General features: G+C 40.4%; 1 protein-coding gene across 2 annotated transcripts in view; it reads left to right on the forward strand.

The window, feature by feature from the left end:
• The first annotated feature begins 376 nt into the window (after positions 1-376).
• ACSL3 (acyl-CoA synthetase long chain family member 3) overlaps positions 377-23234 on the forward strand; it is a 79862-nt gene continuing 57004 nt past the window's right edge. Inside the window, exons 1-2 of one of the 2 annotated variants that reach the window (XM_059928814.1) lie at positions 377-621; positions 1224-1323. The gene's annotated coding sequence lies outside the window, so the exon portion shown is untranslated. The remainder of the gene's footprint in view (positions 622-1223; positions 1324-23234) is intronic. The other variant, XM_059928813.1, reaches the window with a different exon arrangement.

A 23234-nucleotide genomic window follows, 5' to 3' on the forward strand; every position in this document is an offset into this window, starting at 1 on the left:
CAGCAGTATCTGCGTTTTGTAGTTCTTTTTTCGGGGAACAAGGCGGGGGTCTTTTTTCTCCGGAACTGCCCTCCTGCAGACCCGGCCGGCCCCGCCCCATCTCCGCCCATGTTGCGGCCGCACAGACTGGCTCTCCTCCCCCGGCCGCAGTGGTCCAGTCCCTCCCCGCCGACCTGTCCCCGCCCCGCGCCGGCTGCGGCTGGGTCGCGTCCGCCCCGGCTCGGGCGAATGACCCATAGTAACCCCGCCCCGCCCCCGGCCGCCCGCGCCGCGCTCCCGGCCGGAATTCGATAGGCCCAGCCCCGCACGCGCCACCGCCCGCGGGCCAATGGGCGGCTGCCTCTCTGCATATGCAACGAGCGCCGGCCGGGGGCGCGCGTCCCGGGCGGTTCGGCTCAACAGACGCTGGTCTGCCGGCGCTGGGCCGCTACGCTGCGCTTGTTGCGAGTGCTGGGGCTGAGACCAGGCGGCGCGGCAGCTGACCGGGCAGCCGACCGCCGCCCTCTCGCAGTGGGACCGCGGCGGCTGCGTCAGGGTCCCCAGGAGGCGGACCGGGGCGTGAATGCTCTGGGGCGCAGCCAGGCCTGCATGGGCCGGAGGAACCGGAGCTCCGGCGTCGCGGTGAGTGCGGCGCCCGTGGTGGGAGCGGCGGGGCCGTGTTGGCGGCGGGGCCTCCGCGTGCGGCCGGGCTGGGCCCGAGGGCGGCCCGGGCCTGGGGGAGGGACGCGGCCGGCCTGGAGGCCCCGGCTCGTCGACGTGGCCGCCGAGCCCGGCGCCGAGGGTGTGCGCGCTGGCGGTGCGGGCTCTGGGGCCGGCCCGCGGCGTGTGTGGGAGGCGCGGCCGTGGGGTCCGGGAAGCGGGTGAGGTGGGGCCCGGGCCGAAAGGGCCCACGTGAGCTGGGGGAACCGCAGCCAGAGCGGCCGCGCTGTCCGGGGGAGGAAGGATGCGCGGGGTCTCTCCCGGCGCTTTGGGGGCGGAGTGGGCTGGGGGATTGGCCACTTTCACTAGCCCGGCTCTGACGCCGTCGCTGGGAGGAAACTGAGCCCTGCGGTTTCGGAAACCCACACTGGGGGGGGGGGGGTGGGTTGCTGCGGGGTGTGAGGAGAAATTGGGGGTGTGAGATGGGTCGACCTTGGTATTTGTTCTGGCCACGATCGGTGGTGATGGGGCGGGGATGAAAACTGTTGTCTTGGGGTTGGGAGTTGAAGGTTTATTTTCCCTAGGTGCGTTTTAATTATACAGCAGCAGTGGAACGTGTAATACCGAGAGAGTACTCACTACCAGCAGCCCAGTGGGGTAGGGATGATCCGGCCCGTTTCACAGGTGAGGAACCCGAGGCCCAGAGACATAGAACTGGTTTGTCCAGGCTGGGTTTAGAAAATGTGCTCGAAGCTATTGTGTATATGGCTCTTCAAAAAAAGGGTAGAACGATGTCTTTGAAATTATATGGACGTTAGAGAGAGAATAGGCCTCGTGAAAGTGATTATAGTCGAATAAGATGACAAACAGCTGACACTTATTGAGTCTTTATAACATTGCAGGCGTTGTGCTAAGAGCTTTCTGTATAGTATTTCTGAAACTGTTAACAACCCGCTAGGGGGGCGGTTATTCCCATTTTACAGCTGGAGAAACTGCTGTTTGGATATATTAACTTGCCCCCAGATCACAGCAAGTAAGAGGAGAAGCTGGGATTCAGATCCGCCTGTCTGAAAATACAGAGCTTTCACATCTAAGCGCTATAGTATGCTGCCACTCCTTGGTGGCTGGCTGAGTAGTTGTCACCGTGGATTTTTGTTTGGCCAGGAGAGCTGTAGTTTGATGATAACCTTTTTTGTTTCCCCAGATTAGTTCCGAGAGTTGAAGGGTGCTGCTGAGTTGCTCCTGAAAGTGTATTAGTAGGTTATTACAGGGAGGAGGAGGTGTCACCCGGGAGTGTGCCGCACAGACTTTATTCTTTTGTGTTCTGGCGTCTTCCCATGCACTTCTCACTCTTGGGGATGAGTAAGGCTTCTTTAGTCACTCTGGCATTTTCCCTTTAGACTTTTCCTGGTTTCTCTCTTTTTCTATAGGAAGAGTTGGTTCTGTAGGATGGCAGTGTTGGGTGTAGAGCAGAGATCCACTGGATGTATGGGTCACCTAGTGTCTTTGGGTCTCAGTTACTGGGTTTGTAAGATGTTTGCGCCGGTTGATTTAAAGCTGAAATATTCTGAGTCATGTCCTTGAAGGAAAGAAGGAAGGAAGGAGGGATGGGGAGAATCAATCCCTGTCTGGTTTGGGAAGTCAGATCTTAAAGCCCCAACATTTTTCTCATTGCTTATGTGCTCCTCTGCTGTGTGGTTCTGCTTAAATTAACCACTCCTCTTTCAATTAATTGCTCACTTAGAGCCTTTAATTCCTATTCTATGTCAGGCACCATGTAAAGTGCTGGGAATGCAGCAGTGAACAGAATTGGTGTGAGCTTTGCCTTTACGGAAGAAACAAACATGAAGCAAATCTCATACAAATAGTATATAATTACAAATTATGATATGTGTAATGTGTAATGAAGGATAAGTAGTGTGTGAACGAATATTATATAGAGGATTGTGATTTAGATGGAAATCTGGTCTAGGGAGGTTTTTTTGTTTTTCCCTTTAGATGGTGGGTGACCAGTAGTGCTTGTTGACTAGACTGGGTACTATATATATATTTTTAAACTTTTTATTTTGGGATGATTTGAGAGTTACAGAAAAGTTGCAAATATGGAATATTCCTGTATATACCATAACCCAGCTCCCCTGCTCTTATATTAACACGTCACATAACCTTGGTGCATTTGTCAAAACAAGAAATTGATATTATCTTCTTAACTAAACTGTAGACTTTATTCACCAATTTTTCCACTAATGCCCTTTTTTCTGTTCCAGGATTGAGTCCATGATACCAGCTGGCATTTTGGATTCATGTTATTTTAGTCTTCTCTAATATTAAATACTAATTTTAAAATTTACCTTTTATGAGTTTACTTTTAATAATTTGTAAGAGTGGTATGGAACACTAAGAAAATAAATATACGAATATGTAAAGTAAATATATTATATGTCATTTTCCAGCGATTCCAGTTTTGTTTAAATTAAGATTGCCCAGTATCAGTACGGTAGAAAGAAAATTGATCAGACTTAAAATTCAGGATCTGGAAAGGGAACATTTTCACTGGCATCTCTTTATCTCTGAAATTCCTTTTATTTAATTTTACTTATTCCTCTTTCTTTTTTTTTTGACAGATTATATTCCATTGTAGGTTATTACAAGATATTGGGTATAATTCCCTGTGTTATGCAGTACATCCTTGTTGCTTATCTATTTTACGTATAGCAGTTTGTATCTGTTAATCCCGTACTACTAATTTGTCCCTCCCCTCCTCCCTCTCCCCTTTGGTGACCATGTTTGTTTTCTGTGTCTGTGAGTCTGTTTCTGTTTTGTATACATACTCATTTGTATTATTTTTTAGATTCCACATACAAGTGATATCATATAGTATTTGTCTTTTTCTGTCTGACTTGTTTCACTAAGCTTAATATTCTCTAGGTCCATCCATGTTGCTGCAAATGGCAATATTTCATTCTTTTTTATGGCTGAGTAATATTATAAACATACACACGCATATACATATCACATCTTCTTAAGCCAATCGTCTGTTGATGGGCACTTGTGTTGCTTCCATGTCTTGGCCATTGTAAATATGCTGCTAATATACATGTACCCAAATGTTCATTTTGAATTAGACTTTTCATCCTTTCTGGAGTGGAATTGCTGGATCATATGGTGATTCTATTTTTAGTCTTTTAAAGTACCTGAATACTGTTTCCCATAGTGGCTACACCAAATTACATTCCCACCAACAGTGTAGGAGGGTTCCCTTTTCTCCTTCAGCATTTATTATATGTAGACTTTTGATGGTAGCCATTCTGACAGGTGTGAGGTGATACCTCACTGTGGTTTGTTTGGATTTGTATTTCTCTAATAATTAGTGATGTTGAGGATCTTTTCATGTGCCTGTTAGCTATCTGTATGTCTTCTTTGGAGAAATGTCTGTTTAGGTCTTCTGCCCACTTTCTGATTGGGTGGTTTGAGTTTTTTTTGATATTGAGTTGTATGAGCTGTTTGTATAGTTTGAATATTAACCCTTTGTCAATTGCATCATTTGCAAATATTTCATAGGTTGTCTTTTCATTTTGTTTATGGTTTCTTTTGCTGTGTAAAACTTTTAAGTTTGATTAGGTCTCATTTGTTTATTTTTGCTTTTCATTTCCCTTGGGAGACTGATTTAAGAAAATATTGCTATGATTTACGTCGAAGAATGTTTTGCCTATGTTCTTTTCTAGGAGTTTTATGGTGTCATGTTTTATATTCAGGTCTTTAAACCATTTGGAGTTTGTTTTTGTATATGGTTTGAGGGAATGTTCAGATTTTGTTGTTTTAGATGTAGCTGTCTAGCTTTCCCAACACCACTTTTTGAAGAGACTGTATTTTCTTCTGGGGAGATTTTTGAATTGATACGGTGAGATACTACTAGATGACGATCTTGCATTCTGAGGCTGTAATTAAATGTACATAAAGCAAGAGTTTGAGAACTTTTGAGCAACAATATTCTTTTAATTTCAATGTCTGTTTCTACCCAGAATGTCACTCCAGCTCACATTGCAAGATATGAAAATGAGAGAGGGCGTTTTTTCAGGAAGTCATTCTCCCTGCCTTTAGGGTACTTAAAGCTTAAATATTCCTGTAATACTTTCCCCTTTCAGATGAACAGTTGGGAAGCAAGAAACTTATGTGAGATTTGGACTTGATGATGGGATTTGGATGTTTTCAGGAAAGCTAGGCCAAAAAAAGTTGACAGTTTTTTCTAACTTTAGATAAGTAGTATTATAATTATCAAAAGTATCCGGTGTAGCTTACACTTTACAGAGTGACTTAACTTAAAATTCTCACCTCTTAGGAGACAAATGATGACATGATTTGGGAAATATAAACCATTAAATGTGTGACTATTTCAGTTGAACATGTATTAAGCCAATACAAATAGCTCATTGCAGTACATTTACTGAATGCCGTGTGCATGCAAAGTACTGTGCTAGGTGTACAATGTGGAATAAATAAAAAGATGAACTTGTAAAGTCCTTGCTTTCAAGGAGATTTCAATTTAATGAATACTGATACTCAGATTAAAGTCTTTTTCCTTTTTGAAGTACTATCATTTTAGCTTATTTGATCCTCTTAAGAGCCTTATATCATTAGCAGAAATATTGAGAAAATGGAGATTTAGAAGCAAAATTGCCAGACCTGGTGATTAATAGTACTATATGGGTTGGGAGAAGGAGATGTTGAGTGATTACTCATTTACCATTTTGACGCTACCAGTGTAGAGATTGCCAGTGGAGAGACTAGAAAGAGAACAGGAAGAGGCCAGGGATGGAGCTGGGTATAGGAGGCTGAGCTTGCAAAGGACACAGGAGTAGTGCCCAGGGAGGTGAGAGGACAGCCAGAAGCATGTGTCCCTGCTGCCAAGCGGAAAGCTGTCAATACTGTGGAATGCCCCTGTGAGGAAAATTGAGCACCATCTGTTGTATTTAGCAACTCGGAGGTCATGGGTGACCTTGGCAGGAGATACTGATGTGGTGGTAGGGATGGGATGGGGAGCAGAAATAAGCAGAAGGTGGGGAAAATGGAGACAGCAAGAATAGGAAACTGCTTCCACGAGTTTTGATTTTTAGCATATTTAAATGCTGATGGGAGGGTGTCTGTTGAGAGGGGGAGGTCGAATATAGATGAGAAAAGTGTTACTTGTTTGTGCAAAGTTCGTGAGAAGATGGGAGGGCGTGGGATCCAAAGCAAGTGAGTCCTGTGCCTTAGCTGGGAGGAGGGACACCTCTTCTATAGTAACAGAAGATGGGCCTGTAACCACCCGACAGGAGTCAGTACCATATTATGGAGCCCTGAGCAATTTCCAGAAAATTGCCAAGAACTGTTGAATTCCTAAAAATCAGCCCAAGTTTTGCTGACTCATGACGTAGTCTTTTTAGAAAACCTCACTACAAAGCATTGTGTGAAATTGATTTGACATGTGACTTAATCTTGATTTTTATCCACCTTAATATGGTATATACTTTCATCTGACTTTTGATTATAGTTTGTTTCTTTTCTGAAGAAGGGGACAATATAAACATTAAATCTTGTGATTTCTTCCCTACGTGCTATTTTTAGTTTCATAATAGTTTTCACACTGCTTCTGTTTTCCTGACATTTTAAATGACTAAATTCTTTCTATTTAAAATTTTAACTTCTGTTTTTACTGAAATATGTTTACTTCTCATGTTTCTCATTTGGAGGAATAAAGAATTATTGGATGATTCAGTGAGCTTAATGGATCTGCTAATTTTTATTTTGAACTGAAGATACCTAAGAGTAACCAATGTTTTGGATAAATTGCCTCCAACTATAGTTCCCTATTTGTTTGTGAAGGTATTACGAGGATTTATAGGGGCAATGATTTATTCACTTAAATATTTCTTTAGTATGTATCTTGCAAGACACTGGGAATTTGAAAATGATTAAGAGATCGTCCCTGGTCTTCTCTGGCGGCGCAGTGGTTAAGAATCCGCCTGCCAGTGCAGGGGACACGGGTTCGAGCCCTGGTCCGGGAAGATCCCACATGCCGTGGAGCAACTAAGCCCGTGTGCCACAACTGCTGAGCCTGTGCTGTAGAGCCCACGAGCCACAACAACTGAGCCCGTGCACCTAGAACGCGTGCTCCACAGCAAAGAGAGCCACCGCAATGAGAAGTCCACGCACCGCAATGAAGAGTAGCCCCCGCTCGCTGCAACTAGAGAAAGCCCGCGTGCAGCAATGAAGAATAAATTAAAAAATTTATTTATAAATAAATAAATAATTTAAAAAAGAAAAAAAAAAGAGATCGTCCCTGCTCTCGAAGAACTCAGGATTCATGAAAGGAAAGTATGAACATTATATGGTGTAAAGGAAGAAGGTATAAGAATAGATGCATTACTGTGTGGTATAGCTCAGGGCAGGAGCTGTACCATAGCTCCTGTCTGGTATAGCTCGGACAGAACAGGGCAGGAAAAAGGGGAGACTTTACGGTGGAGGTGGTAGCCCAGTTTTCTACGACAAACTGGACTTTTTGCCAAGTGAGCAAGGGAGACGGAATAGAATGTTGCACCTTGAATCTGTACCAGGTGTGTGTGTACACAGATATGTACACATTGGAGATGGTATAACAATACTAAAGAATGTTGTTAGAAAATAAAAACCTTATCTTGCTATAAAAAGCTTCCCATTTGTCCGTCATGTCACGGTCAGCTTTTCTATCCCTTATTTAATTTGGAAAGTAATCACACTTAGATAATATTTTTCTGATACAAAGCCTGGTTTTTCTCTGTACTAATGGTCTTTGGAATAAAGATGATAGCCAATACCTTTACAATATTTCCTCTGGCCAGGTGCTGTTATGATTTTCTTCTCAATTTTATGAGATAGGTTTTTTATCATTCTTATTTCACACATGAGGAAATTGAGGCACAGGGAGCTTAAATGACTTACCCAAGTGTGTGCTGTACCTCATCCCAGGTAGTTAGGTTCCAGAATCCAAGGCCCAGGCGCTGCACCTCCTCTGTGGGGTGACAGCTTGGTTTGAAGTTCATATATACCTCTGAAGGCATGATTATACCTGGAAGGGAGCTGTGATGACAGTTTATCTATTTTTATTACACATAACTTACCTCCCCCCCCCCCAAAAAAAAAAGCCCTGTTTTTACAGAGGAGTAACAAACTAAATTGAGAGAACTTAACTAAAATTTTCTTCTTGTACTTGAACGTAAATACATCAGGATACATTCTCCTGTAACATTCTTACATAGGAATCATTAACATTGACCTTTTAGCATTTTTCGGATCAGGAATATAAAGCAATTTTGGGTTCTGTAATCTGCTAATTCCATTTTTTTCCTTTTCTTTCTTTAAAAAAAAAAAGAAAGGAGACTTGCTTTCTGTATGTCTGAGAAATATTTCATAATATTTGATCCATTTAAAGAAACCACTTCCTTCCCCCAAATCCTCCAGTTAACCACTGATCTGAATTTGGTGTTCATTATTCATATCCATTGCTCTGCAATTTTACTACACATGGATGTATCCCTAAACAGTGTACGGTATTGTTTTATGTATTTTTAAACTTGATATAGATGGCATTGTATGTATTCTTATGCAGCATCCTTTTTTTTCAGTCAATATCACTTAATCTATGTGGTTTCATCAGTTGAGTTTCATCACTGTGGGTACATCTCAGTTTAGCTAATTTACTTTAAACTTGTTTTACTTTCATTTTTATTTCTTTTTTTGTTCTTAGTAGATAATTTTGCAGATATATATCTAATATTGTTTCATTTTAAATTCCATAAATGACTGTAGGGATAATTCACATGTGTCCTTCCTTTTGGGAAATTTTTATAAATCTACTTTTGATTTAGCCAATTCTGTATTTGAGTGCTTGTTTAAGAATTTTCCCCTAAAATGTGCCTTTTTCCATTGTAATTTTGGTGGGTAGGGACATGGACTTGGAGTTAAGTTTTCTTGGAATTGAATTCTGGCTTATTAGTTGTGTGATCTTGGGCAGCTTATTTAACCTCTCTGTGCCTCAATTTCTTCTATAAAAAACAGATAATAAGAAAATCTGCTATATATTGTTGTTAGGATTTATATAAGTTCCTGGCATGTAGTCAGCACTCAGTAAATATTAACTATTTTAAGTTTATTTTTAGAATATACAGTATTTTCTAAGTTCGTCCACTCACTCTTTGTTATTGCCTTACCTTTTGAAGCAGCGTTACCATCCTTACGTAGACAAATACACTTCAAGGAAATGTCTAATGTATTGTAACCTCTGGTTAATGGAGATTGGGAAGAGATATTGTAAGTAGTAAACTGTAAACTGAGGGACATTAAGTAGATTTTGTTATATATATATTTTTTTAAATTTTTATTTATTTATTTATGGCTGTGTTGGGTCTTCGTTTCTGTGCGAGGGCTTTCTCTAGTTGTGGCAAGTGGGGGCCACTCTTCATCGCGGTGCACGGGCCTCTCACTATCACGGCCTCTCGTGTTGCAGAGCACAGGCTCCAGACGCGCAGGCTCAGTAATTGTGGCTCACGGGTCTAGTTGCTCTGCGGCATGTGGGATCTTCCCAGACCAGGGCTCGAACCCGTGTCCCCTGCACTGGCAGGCAGATTCTCAACCACTGCGCCACCAGGGAAGCCCAATTTTGTTATATTTTAATGTCAGTAATTTAGGATTTACCTTGTGCTTTAGTTTTCTGGAAGTGTATATAAAGCACCTTGAAAGTAGGTTGACATGGTGTACTTCTCAGTCAGATAACTTAAGAATCTCCTTATTAGTTTTAAACATCTTTTGAATATGACCTTGATAATGGTTCAGGTAGCATTTCTAAAAATACTGTCTTAGGTCATCAACTTCGTGTTGAGTGGCGAAGGAATCATTGCCATATATGTGTGTAAAACTTGCTGTGTAAATTTGACCTGATTCCTTAATCTTTCTCAGCCTTCCATTTCAATTTCTGTAACGTAAAGATGTTCTTACTTTGCAGGGTTATCACGAGGATTGAGGAAGATGACAGATAGTAGTTTAGGGTACACGGTTGACCCGTTTGTTAGTTGTTAGTTATTTCTCTGCCTCTCTCTGTCTTCTCTTTTTTTCCTGTTTTCTTTCTTCTCTATTCTTCCTTTTTTCCTCTTCCCTCCCTTCTCTGTCCTTTCATTGATATATAAAAATCTGCACATATTTAATGTGTACAGTTTGAGTTTGGACATGCATACACCTGTGTAGCCATCACCACAATCAAGGTAATAGACATATCGATCACCTCCAAAAGTTTCCTTGTGCCTCTTTGTTTCTCGTTTTTGTTGCATTTTGATTTTTTCTGTCCTTCAGAAGCAGTTTTCTGGTAAGAAGTAGCAAGGTATTCTGAGTCCAGCATGTGAGCAAACCCATCATATAAGTAAAAAGCATACATCACTTAAAGGGGACTAAGGAATACTAATTCCTGAAGGAAGAGAGTGTGCAAACTGTCTGAAGATACATAAAGGATGTGGTTAATGTTGAGTGAGCCGTACAGAGGGCAGAGAGGTCATACTGGCCAGGGTAGCCAAGGGAAAGGTCAGCTGAGCAAGCGAGACATAGATTGGATTTGAAAAAATAGTTGAGTTTAAGGTAGACAAACTCAAATGGGGATGTCCAGGGCAGTTGGGGAAGAGCAAGATTGACAAATAAAATTGAGGCATCACCTGTTCTGGGGGACTAGAGAAGCTGTGAGGATAAGTCACATCCCTGTGGAGAAGCAAAAACACCAGAGACTTAGAGGACAAAGACAATTAAAGACCTTGCCTAAGACTCATTTATTTATTGATTCCTTCAACTCAGGAAGTACAGTTGACCCCTGAACAACATGGGTTTGAACTGTGCGGGTCCACTTACTTGTGAATTTTTTTTTTTTTCCCCCCACTAAATGTGTACTACAGCACTACACAATCCAAAATTTGTTGAATCCCTGGATGTGGAACTGTGGGTATAGAGGACTGACTATAAAATTATATCCGGATTTTTGACTGTATGGAAGGTTGGCGCCCCTAAACCCCGTGTTCAAGGGTCAGCTGTAATTGTTGAATGAATGGAAGGTAGTAGGAATAGGAAGGGACACTGGGCAGCCAGCAAGTGAAGGGAACCATGTGGGCTCTGAGTTGTTACAGGAGGAGCATTTAGGGTCTGGCCCGAGTTGTTTCTAACCCTGCTGCTTGACTGTCAGCGTGGCACTGCCCATGCCATTTAGCCTTCGTGGAGCTCAGTGCTCAGTGTCCTTGTCTGTAAACCTTTCTTGCTCGGCACTGTTGTGAGCTGCTTCTCCATCAGTGCTCTTCTTCTTTTACCTCCCTTTCCACCTCTTCCTTTTTCTTGGTTTAGGACTTTTTCTATTCCTGCCACATTTCTTTCTTAGGCTTCTTTGAAACTTTATCAGTTAGCTTTGTGTGTTTCTCCCTCTGTGTTTGTTTATGTGTTTACTACTTGTAATTCACTGGGGTATTTGCATGGGTTTTATTAGATACTAACTACACTGACTGCTGCATAGATGTAACCTTTTGAATATTATTTTCTAAATTGGTATTGTAGGCATAAAACAGTTCATTTTTCTGCATTGCTGTTTCTGGGTTATAAAATACTCAGTTATCACTTTGGCCAGAATTATGAAAAGTTCCTACTTCAACCAGAGAAGTTTCTTATTTTTACTTATTTTACTTTCATCAGGATTGAAGTGATCCTCATTCTGGACCCTGACTTTGGCTTTTTTTTTTACTGTAACATTAAAACAATCAGAAATCTTTCTCTTCTCTTTGGAAACTGACTTGATCTCTGAACTTATTACCTCTTGTTTGGGGGAAGCTTGGGGTAGTCGAGTTCTTTCTAAAATGAAGTAAGGAGTTTATTTTAGTTCCATGGAAAACCAGAATGAACCAGAATGAATTAATCTTAGAACTGTACTTGACATTAATTGCAGTTATACCACATGGACCATAATACACGGAATTATTATTTTTTACATATTCACAGTGAATACTTCTGTAAGTCATTTTCCTTTTGTACTGAAACTTTCCATATTGCTAGTGTGTTAGAGTCTAGGAATTTGTATTCATCATTGACTCTGAAACTAGGCCTGACTTCTAGCCTGATGCCTGTTTAGACTCTCCTGCATAGTATTCTCCTTAGAAATTCAAAATGTTTATTTGTAAGTCGCTTTCTGAGGCATAAAAAGAATACCTGTTTTCTCCAACATCTTGAGGTGGGGGGGTTGTGAGAGGTAGTAGCTGGTTGGGAGTGAGGTGTGAGGTCAGAGAGGGGAGCTCATGGGACCCCAAGTATAAGGAGTGAGATTGGCGTGGTAGAGGGGAGTGATGCAGGGCTTGAGCTTTATGACCACATTGGCACTTGAATTCCCAAATCTGACTCCACCTTATTCTGGTTTTGCAACCACAGCAGATTACCTCCAAGCGTCAGTTTCTTTAAGATAAGGAAGGTCTCTGTCTTGCAGCGTGTGTGTGCCCCGGGGTGTGCATGCAAGTCATCTCTGCAGTGCTGGAAGAAAACGTTCGAATTTTAAAAAAAATGTCCATATTTTCTGCATGATTTGTGGTGTTTATAGTATGCTAGAACAATAACACATACGCACAATGTTAAAGGTACACATGTTTGGAATGCCAGCAGTTTTACCAAAAGGCGCTTGTTGTGATCCTTAAAGTTTAGAGACCATGAACTCGTAGATAAAAGCTAGGCCCATGCTTGGAGGCTTATTAGTTTGGGGGCAGCATTATATATAGATGAATTGGGGATGGGGTTGAAGAACCTGGATTATTTGATTCTGGGAAATGAAGGGTATCAGATTTAGGGAGCATGTCTCTGCAAGTTCATTTGAAAAATGGTAGACATAGTAAATCTGGCATGGGTAACGATTTGAGTTACTTTGTGAAAGTTTTAAACTGTATATTCTTACATTATCTCAGTGTTAGAAGATTACATGGTAGAAATTTGGATGGGACATAACCCAGAAAAGTGAGTCAGTGTTAGGGAATTGCTCTTGATGTGCCTGGGTAGTTTACCCACAGATAACTGAGAGCTGGCTGTATGTATGTCTAATTCAATGTTTGTTTATATTGTATGATGCCAGAGGACAGGCTTGTTAACTATAGGTGATTAATTACAGTTTTGTGTTTCATGTTATTAATTTCAAATTGCTTTATGAAATAAATGTATTTGCTATCTTTTCTTTTTAGATAAGTCTAAAACATAATGTGTTTCTTTTGGGCTCCTTTAAGGGAGAGTAGCTGTTTAACGTAGAAAGTAAGCATCTCTGAGGATGGGGATACTTGTTATTCACTGATGCACTTCCAGTGCCCAGCATATAGAAGATACTCATATTTGTTGATAGAATCAATCTTTGCATCCCTGTCACCTAGCACAACAATGAACATGAGATACTCAGTAAATGTTTATTAAATTGAGTTGAAAGATTTGAACATAATACCAGAAAAGTTTTGGAAGGCCAAAAACCTGCCATCAAAATGACCATATACGTTTATTAGTGGGAGCTCAGGAATTCTGAAAGGGTAGACTTGCTTTTGATATGCATTTAAATAGCTCACTGGTTGAGTAATAGGTATAGATATAATATAAAAGTTATGTGATAAAGAAAGCAAGAAAGTGTGATGGATGGTCTTCGGGCCAGGCCAGCTGCTTGTTGTACTTCAATATCATAACCACTTGTAGCCTTTGGCACTCCTGACAATGCCCTCATTGACCCTTATGTCTGCCTTTGGCTTCTAGGACATGCTCTTGGTTTCCTTACCCTTCTAGCTGGCTTTTATAATAACTGTCTTTAATCCTTTTATCTTATAACTGAGTATACTATTTTTGAGGGAGTCCATGGTTTCAACTCTAGTATGGTTAGAGTTAGTGATGTTTCTAAAATCTACATCTTCAGTTCTGTCTGGAGCCCCAGTCTTGTATTTCTGACAATATTATGAATATCTTTTCTGGCCATTTCCACAGACTTAATATCCTACCCTATGCTCATGTACTCATATGTATCTGTTCTTCTTCCTATATTCTTCATATCTATTGCAAGTCATCCAATATTCTAGAAGTGTTGACTTTAATCTTCAAAGATTAATCTTCACATCTCACCAAATCCTATTGGTTTTACCTCAGAAAGTCTCTCCAGTTGGTCCTCCTACTTCTCTATGTGCTGCCCTAAACCCTGGACCTCATCATCCTTTGCTTGGGCTATTGTAATAACTATATACCGGGAATCTTTTGTGGTTTGTTTTCTTTGTTGACCCAAGTAGTCATTCTGAAAAAACAAATCTGGTCAAGTGCCTTGCTTATTAAAACCTGTCTCTGCAACATATTTCTCTATTCCATTTTCATTTCTAACTTCTCTCAATTTCTTATGTTCCAACTATCTCAAGCTACTTGTGATTCCTTATTCTCTGCCCCTTCATGCCTCTGTGTGTTAGGCAGGAGTGGAGGGAGAAATTGGAGCGCAGAGGGATTGATTTAGCTCTTGTCTGTGGGACCAAGGAGGAGGACTTCACAGAGGCTTCAGCTGAATCTTAAAGAATGAGTTTACTTTGGCAGTCCTTTTAGCTTCTTTTAATTCTATCAAATTCTTTTAATTCAATCCCAGTTCCAGGTTCTAGAGAGAATATTATTGAACCAACACATCAGTACTTTCGTTACAGGCCTCACTGGTCATAGGCTCCTGGATCCCTGTGGATGCCTGTGTTTGCCATAGTCACTGGGGGTAAGAGATGGGCGTGAAGTGGCATAGTTCAAACGAAACCAGTGCTTCTCTTCCCAACAGAGTTGTAGGCCAGGCAGTGTGGGCTGTGTAGGCTACCGTGGTAGCACTGGAGATGGTTTTATAATGAGAAAAAAGACTTAGGAACAAATCCTTTTTGGGACATGGGAGCTGTGGAAGAGAGATATTGCTAGGCTGATTGTTTCAGGGATGTGTTCCCCATCTTTCTAGGACTAACATTCAGCCATTGGCTCAATTCTGGTTTTACTTTGATGCTGTTTAATTTATTGAATAATCTATCCTTCGCTCATTGATCTGAAACGCCACCATCATTAAGTGTAAATGTCCCATGACTATTTCTGGTTTTTACAATTCTGTACCAGAACAGTTAGTGTTAGTTTTGGCATCTAATAGGCTGGTATGCACTAAGTATTCTTTTTCTCAAATTTTCTTAGCTAATCTTAAAATGTTTTCTTCTAGATAAACTTTGGAACTAGTATATCAACTAACCATCCAAAATTGACAAAGTCCTAGTAGGATTTTGATTGGGATTGTATTTGGTTTATAGGTTAATTTTGGTGGAGTTATAGTTATCCTTTCTACCCAGGACCTAGTCTGTCTTTCCATGTATGCAAGTCTTTTAGTGTCTATCAGTAGTAGTATTAATATATATATATATATATATATATATATATATATATATATATATATATATGTATGTATGTATATATATGCACACACACATATATAAAATCTTTTCCCTTTTTATTTTCTAACTGGTTATTACTATTGTATAGGAAAACGATTGGTTTTTGTTGTCTACCTAGTATCCAAATATCTTAGTGAACTTTCTCTCTGGTTGGATAATTTTCAGATGATTCTTTTGGATTTTCTTGTCAGACATTAATTATCTGCAAACAGTGATTATCCTGTCTCTCCTTTTCTAGTATGCCTACTCCTCATTTTTTTCATCATTGCGTTGTCTAGACTGCAGTGCTGTCCATAAGAAATGCAATTAGAGCCACAAATGTGAACCATATCTGTAGTAGTTTAAATTTCTAGTAGGTATCTTAAGTAAAGAAGAAACAGGTAACTTTAATATATTTTATTTAATCCAGTATATTCAACTTATAGTCAATATAAAAATTATTAATGAGATGTTTTACATTTTCTTCATACTAAGTCTTTGCAAGTCCATGTGTATTTTACATTTAGAGCACATCTCAATTTGGACAAGCCACACTTCCAAGTGTTTAGTAGCTCCATGTGGCTAAAGACTACAGGGCTAGAGCCTTTTTAACAGTGTTAAATAATGATAGTCATAACTGGCCTCCTTGTCTTAATTCCTGACTTTAATGGAAATTTGAGTATGATGTTTGCTATTGGTTTCTGATATGCTTTTATTAAGTTGAAGTTTTCTTTTGTTTCTGAGTAAGAAGTTCTTTTAATAATTGACAGTGATGGGGAAATTGGGCAGCCACATGCAAAAGAATAAAACTGGACCCGCTATCTTATACCGTAAACAAAAATTAACGCAAAATGGATTAAAGACTTGAGTGTAAGACCTGAAGGCATAAAGCTCCTAGAAGAAAACATAGGTGGTAAACTCCTTGACACGTCTTGGTGATAATTTTTTGAATCTGCCACCAAAAGCAAAAGCAACAAAAGCAAAAATAAACAGATGGGACTACATTAAACTGAAAAACTTTTGCACAGCAAGGGAAACATCAACAAAAAAGGCAGCCTACTTAATGGGAGAAAATATTTGCAAATCATCTATCTGATACGGGGTTTATATCCAGAATATAGAAAGAACTGATACAACTGAACAGCAAAAACAAAACAAAACAAAAAACAACACAACCACAAAAACCGATTGAAAAATGGACAGAAGATCCAAGTAGATGTTTTTCCAAAGACATACAGATGGCCAACAGATGTGTGAAAAAATGCTCTACATCGTCATTCATCAGGGAATTGCAAATCAAAACCACAATGAGAGATCTCCTCATACCTGCTAGAATGACTATTATCAAATAGACAAGAAATAACCGTGTTGACAAGGATGTGGAGAAAAGGGAACCCTTGTGCACTATTGGTGGGGATGTAAATCAGTGCATCCAGTATGGAAAACAGTATGGAAGTTCCTCAAAACATTGAGAATAGAACTAACATATAATTCAGCAGTTCCAATCCTGGATATTTATCTGAAGAAAGTGAAAACACTAATTCAAAAAGATATATGCATCCCCATGTTCATTGCAGCACTATTTATAATAGCCAAGATATGGAAACAACTTAAGGTGTCCATCAGTGGATGAATGGATAAAGAAGATGTATATATACACAGTGGAATATTAGGCATTAAAAAGAATGAAATCCTGCCATTTTTGACAACATGGATGGACCTTGAGGGCATTATACCAAGTCAAATAACTCAGAGAAAGATAGACACCATGTGATCTCTCTTTTATGTGGAATCTTCAAACAAACAAAAGCTAAGTTCATAGATACAGAGAACAGGTTGGTAGCTGGCCAGAGGTAGGGGTCGGGGGAGGGAGAAATTAGTGAGCTGTTTTGGCAAAAGTTAATAATATTTATTTTTCTTAAATACTTAAAAAAAACATACTGACATGATTACACCTTTCTGTCCCACTTAAACTGTTAATATAAATAATGATAATAATAGAGTTCTGTGGTATAATACAAGAGGTATATAAGGTTTTTGTCCCCACTCTTGGCACAGAGCTCCTGAGACCCTTGGAATTTCCTGATTGTTAGGAGTACCTTTTATTCATAAAAGCTCCTTTGGATCACACCCTAGTTTATGCTAATGAAGTGACTTAGGATGGGGTCCCTAGAGCATCTCAGGATGGAACTGGTCACCAGAAGGACCAAGTGATTAGAGGTTTGAACTTTCAGCCCTACTCACCGACCTCCTGCAAGGAGTGAGGGGACTGGAGACTGAGCTCTATAAAAACTCTTGAACAGGAGGATATTCAGTAAGCGTCCGGGACGGTGAGCATTTCTGTCCAGGTGCTGGGGAGGCGGCACACCTGGAGAGGGTTTGGAAGCTCTGCTGCATACCTTCCTCCCCATCCCTTGCCCTGTGCATCTCTTCCGTTTGTCTGTTTCTGAATTGTATGCTTTATAATAAACTGGAAAATATAAGTAAAGAGTGTTCCTGAGTTCTTTGAGCCATCCTAGTAAATTATTGAGCCTGAGGAGGGGTTTGTGGGAATCCCTATTTATAGCCGGCCGGAGACTTGTAACTACCAAGTGGGGAACAGTCTTGTGGGACTGACCCCTTACTTAAGCTGTGGGATATAGCTCTTATGAAATAGATTACAAAACTTAGACCAATTCTGGCTTAAAAATTATCTCTAACTTTTATCAAAAGACTGTACGCACACGGTGGAAGACTTTTTAAAGTAATTTCTTGGCAGAGTGTGTTTGTGGAATTAAATTTTCTGAGTCCGTGCATGTCTGAAAATGTCTTTATTCTACCTGCAGTTGAACAGGAATGTAGATGGGCGTTCTGGATTAAAATTTCCCTCAAAAGTCTGAAGGCATTGTTCATAGCCTTCTAGCGTCCAGTACTGCGGAGACATCTGCTGCCAGTATGAGTCTTATTCCTTTATAGGAAGGGTGGCTATACATACTGGTTTGTCTGGAACACCTTCAAATTTACCTTATAATAGTACATGCGTTTACTCTCAAAAATATCCTTCTTTGTTGATTAATTATAGAATCACCTTATTTGTGACCTGGTTTTTGTTGTTTGGAAGCTTTTAGGGTATTCTTATATCTGGTGCTCTGAGAATTCACAAGGCTGTGTCTAGAGTTCAGTTAACTTTTTTTCCCCCCATTCATCCGCTCAGTACTCAGCAGGCCCTTTCAATTTGAAGACTAGTGTTCATCAGCTCTGGGATATCTTATTGTAGAACGCTTCAGTAATTTCTACCTCTTCATTCTCTTTGTTCTTTCTTTCTAAAACTCCTTTTAGTGGAACTTGGTCTTTGGGATTAATTTGACACCCAATTAGAAAAACAAAAACTTTTTAACCTCCTGTTCTCTACTTCATTGCTCTTGCTTTCCTTTCTGGGAAAGTATTCCCAACCTCATTTTCTAATACATCTATTGACTTTTTAATTTCAGGTGTTATTAACTTCCAAGAGCTTTTTCTTATTTTCAGTCCTTCTGTATACCATCCTATTCTTGTTTCATCAACAAGATGGTCTCTCTTATCCCTTTGAGAATATTAATTACATATGCATATTTAAAGTGTTTCCTACATTGTCTATCTCCATTTCATACCCCGCTCACACACACTTTTTGTTTTCATCTCTCATTGTGATTTTTTACCCTCAGATATCTGGTGATCTAGAGCTTCATCTTCTGTCTGGATTTTTGGTTCTGATATATCTTCCTGTTTCTAGTTTTTTTCCATCAATAAATTCTCAAATTGGCACTAGATTTAACATTATGAAACAGATCTGATTATCCCATTCTCTTGCATAAAAATCAGAATGGCTCTTCAGAGATCTGGCTAATGTCTAAACCACTTAGCGTGGCACACAGGGCAGTGGCAGTGAGGTACAGTGTTTTCTAGAGCTGCTGTCATGCCACAAATTTGGTGGCTTAAAACAACAGGAATTTATTCTCATAGTTAATAGAAGCCAAAAGTTTGAATCAGCATTACTGGGCTGAAATCAGGGTGTTGCCAAGGCTAGCTCCTTCCTGCTAGAGAAGAAGCTGTTCCCGCCTCTTCTAGCTCTTCTAGCTCTTCTAGCCTCTTCAGCTTCTGGGACTGCTGCAGCTTCTGGGACTGCTGCAGCTTCTGGGACTGCTGCAGCTTCTGGGACTGCTGCAGCTTCTGGGACTGCTGCAGCTTCTGGGACTGCTGCAGCTTCTGGGACTGCTGCAGCTTCTGGGACTGCTGCAGCTTCTGGGACTGCTGCAGCTTCTGGGACTGCTGCAGCTTCTGGGACTGCTGCAGCTTCTGGGACTGCTGCAGCTTCTGGGACTGCTGCAGCTTCTGGGACTGCTGCAGCTTCTGGGACTGCTGCAGCTTCTGGGACTGCTGCAGCTTCTGGGACTGCTGCAGCTTCTGGGACTGCTGCAGCTTCTGGGACTGCTGCAGCTTCTGGGACTGCTGCAGCTTCTGGGACTGCTGCAGCTTCTGGGACTGCTGCAGCTTCTGGGACTGCTGCAGCTTCTGGGACTGCTGCAGCTTCTGGGACTGCTGCAGCTTCTGGGACTGCTGCAGCTTCTGGGACTGCTGCAGCTTCTGGGACTGCTGCAGCTTCTGGGACTGCTGCAGCTTCTGGGACTGCTGCAGCTTCTGGGACTGCTGCAGCTTCTGGGACTGCTGCAGCTTCTGGGACTGCTGCAGCTTCTGGGACTGCTGCAGCTTCTGGGACTGCTGCAGCTTCTGGGACTGCTGCAGCTTCTGGGACTGCTGCAGCTTCTGGGACTGCTGCAGCTTCTGGGACTGCTGCAGTCCGTTGCTCCACTCGAGGCTTCTAGGCCAGCGTCTTCAAATCTCTTTGCTTCATCTTCACTGTGTATGTCAAATCTACTGCTTCTCTCTTACAGGGACACTTGTGATGGCATTTAGGGCCCACTGGATAATCGATGATTGTCTCCCCATCTCAAAAGCCTTAATTTAATAACACCTGCAAAGACCCATTTTCCAAATAAGGTAACATTTACAGATTCCAGGGATTAGGACCTGATACCTTTGAGGTCGTTAATCAGCCTACAACATACTTAGTTTTCTTGAAGTGCCCTTTTCTTGAATACCTCTGCTTTTCCAAATACTGTTACTGCCTGCAGTTTCTTCTCTTCTTGCCTCCTTGGCCAAAAATGAATGGATCATTAAATCTTTGTTGAGGAGATTCAACATTTATTGAGGGTCAATTGAATACTAGGACTTGTCATATTAGACAACAAAACAAGGTAAAGTAAACATGCACCTCTGTCAAGCCTTCTCCAGGGCAAATTTCTCAGAAGGGATTCACTAAGTCATAGGAATGTACATTTTTAGCTTTTGCTGCCAAATTGCTGTCCAAAGTGGCTGCACTTCCCCTAATAATGCCAAGCGCGATCTTGTTTCCTATATCCTTGCCAATACTTGTGATTTTTTTTCATTAAAAGAAATCTGATAGGGGAAAATTATATCGTTTTAACTTGCATTTCCGTGATAACTAGTGATGTTGACCATTTTTTTCAAAGTTAATAGACGTTTGGATTTTTTCTCTGAACGTACATAGCCCATTTTTTCTAATGTGTTGCCTTCTATTTATAGAAATTCTACAAATATGGATATGTATTTTGTTCATATATATTGTTGCTGTCCTCATTTACGTAATGAGTAAACTGGCACAAGAAATAAGTAAATTGATAAGATGCCCCCCTCACTCCCCATGGACCGATGGATAGATGAATGAAGAAATGAATGAATGTGTCTAGAATCATAGCTATTAAAAAACAGAGCAGGGATTTTGGACCCAGATATATCTGGTTTTAAGGCCTGTCCCTTTTAAAGTACATCTAGCTGCCTTGTAGGGAATGAGGAAATTAATAGTGAGGCAGTGCTGTGCTGAATTTTGACTCAAAATACTTAACCAGTACTTACTAGCTCTGTGAGTTTGGGCTGATGTTAATATATTTTTTTAAGTAACTAATGATTCCTAACCTATCTGCTTTGAGTGAAATACTATTATAAAGCTTACTAATTATCCTTGACCATCATAACAGTGAGTGAAAAAACTCAACATACTTTATAAAAGTTTTGGATATACCTTTTTTTAAAAAGATAGACTTTATTTTTTAAGAGCAGTTTCAAGTTCACAACAAAATTGAGCAGAAGGTAGTGAGATTTCCCATGTGTTCCCTGTCCTCCCGTATGCACAGCCTCCCCCGGTTGCAGCGTCCTGCGCCAGAGTGGTACTTTTATTACCATCGATGAGCCTACATTGATGCATCGTTATCACACACAGTCCTCAGTTTACATTAGAGGTCACTCTTGGTGTTGCACGTTCCGTGGATTTTGACAAATATGTAATGTCGTATATCTACCATTATAGTATCCTACAGAGTAGTTGCACTGCTCTGAAAATCCTCTCTGCTCTGCCTGTTCATCCCTTCTTTCTCCTTAACCCTAGGCAACGTTTTGCTGTCTCAGTAGTCCCAATCCTGTCTCCGTAGCTTTGCCTTATCCAGAATGTCATATAGTTGGAATCATAGTGTGTCACCTTTCAGATTGACTTCTTTCACTTAGTAATCTGCATTTGAGTTGCCTCCATCTTTTCATGGCTTAATGGCTCATTTCTTTTTAGTGCTGAATAACATTCCATTGCCTGGATGTAGCAGTTACACATTCACGTGCTGAAGGACATCTTGTTTACTTCCAAATTTTGGCATTTACAAATAAAACTGCTATAAACAGTTGTGTGCAGCTTTTTTGTCTAGACATACATTTTCAACTCATTTGAGTAAATATCAAGGAGATCAATTGCCGGATCATATGGTAAAGAGTATGTTTAGTTTTGTAAGAAACTGCCAAACTGTCATCCAAAGTGGCTGTACCATTCTGCATTCCCATCAGCAGTGAATGAGAGTTCCTGTTGCTCTGCATTCTTGTAGCATTTAGTGATGTTAGTATTTTGGATTTTGGTTATACTAATAGGTGTGTAGAGTGGTATATATAACATGCTTTTTTGGTAAAAGTTTACATGATAAAATGTCATTTGCTAGTATAATAGATGATATTTCCAGAAAAACTCAACAGAAATTTTCCTGTGAGGTTTGGAGATAGAGATATCTCCAGGAAAAGGTTGATATTTGGCTCTGTGATTAACCAGATGAGGAGTAGTAATGCTTGCCTTCATGTGTTTGTTTTGATAGGTATTGAAACAAAGGCACATATTTGAAGGCACTAGTACCTCCTACCATTGTCAACTGGTAAAATGTTTAATTTTATTTAACTACAAAGTTTCTATTAACTGTCAAAGAAAAAATTATTTTCTCTCCATTTTGTGATTGTAGAATTATGAAAGTTATGAGAAAGTAGCTTTTATACTAATTTTAATTCCATATAAGCCCATTGGAATATTGAGCCCATGTTATTCAGCAATATTATTGATGTTTAACCTTCCTTTCGTCAATTTGAATTTCATTAAGCGTCTCTGCAAAAGTTTGAACTCAGTATCCTCTTTATTTTGCAAAGTTTAGCACTAATTAGGCTGGTAGCATTTCAACACATGATGGTCCTTTGAAATTTGTGTTTTATTTAAAATTTCTAACTGGACATTTTAACAAATTGTAGGTTGAAGGCCAGGAAAACAGCAGTGGATTTTTTGTTGTTTTTTGTTTGTTTTTTAACATCTTTATTGGAGTATAACTGCTTTACAATGGTGTGTTAGTTTTTGCTGTATAACAAAGTGAATCAGCTGTACATAAACAATATCCCTGTATCTCCTCCCTCTTGCGTCTCCCTCCCACCCTCCCTATCCCCCCCTCTAGGTGGTCACAAAGCACCGAGCTGGTCTCCGTGTGCTATGCAGCTGCTTCCCACTAGCTATCTATTTTACATTTGGTAGTGTATATATGTCCATGCCACTCTAGTCTCTAGGTCCATTCACCTCACTATAAATAACTCAATTTCGTTTCTTTTCATGGCTGAGTAATATACCATTGTATATATGTGCCACATCTTCTTTATCCATTCATCTGTCGATGGACACTTAGGTTGCTTCCATGACCTGGCTATTGTAAATAGAGCTGCAGTGAACATTGTGGTGCATGACTCTTTTTG

Source organism: Balaenoptera ricei, chromosome 7 (assembly GCF_028023285.1).
Source record: "Balaenoptera ricei isolate mBalRic1 chromosome 7, mBalRic1.hap2, whole genome shotgun sequence".
NCBI classification, from domain to species: Eukaryota; Metazoa; Chordata; class Mammalia; order Artiodactyla; family Balaenopteridae; genus Balaenoptera; species Balaenoptera ricei.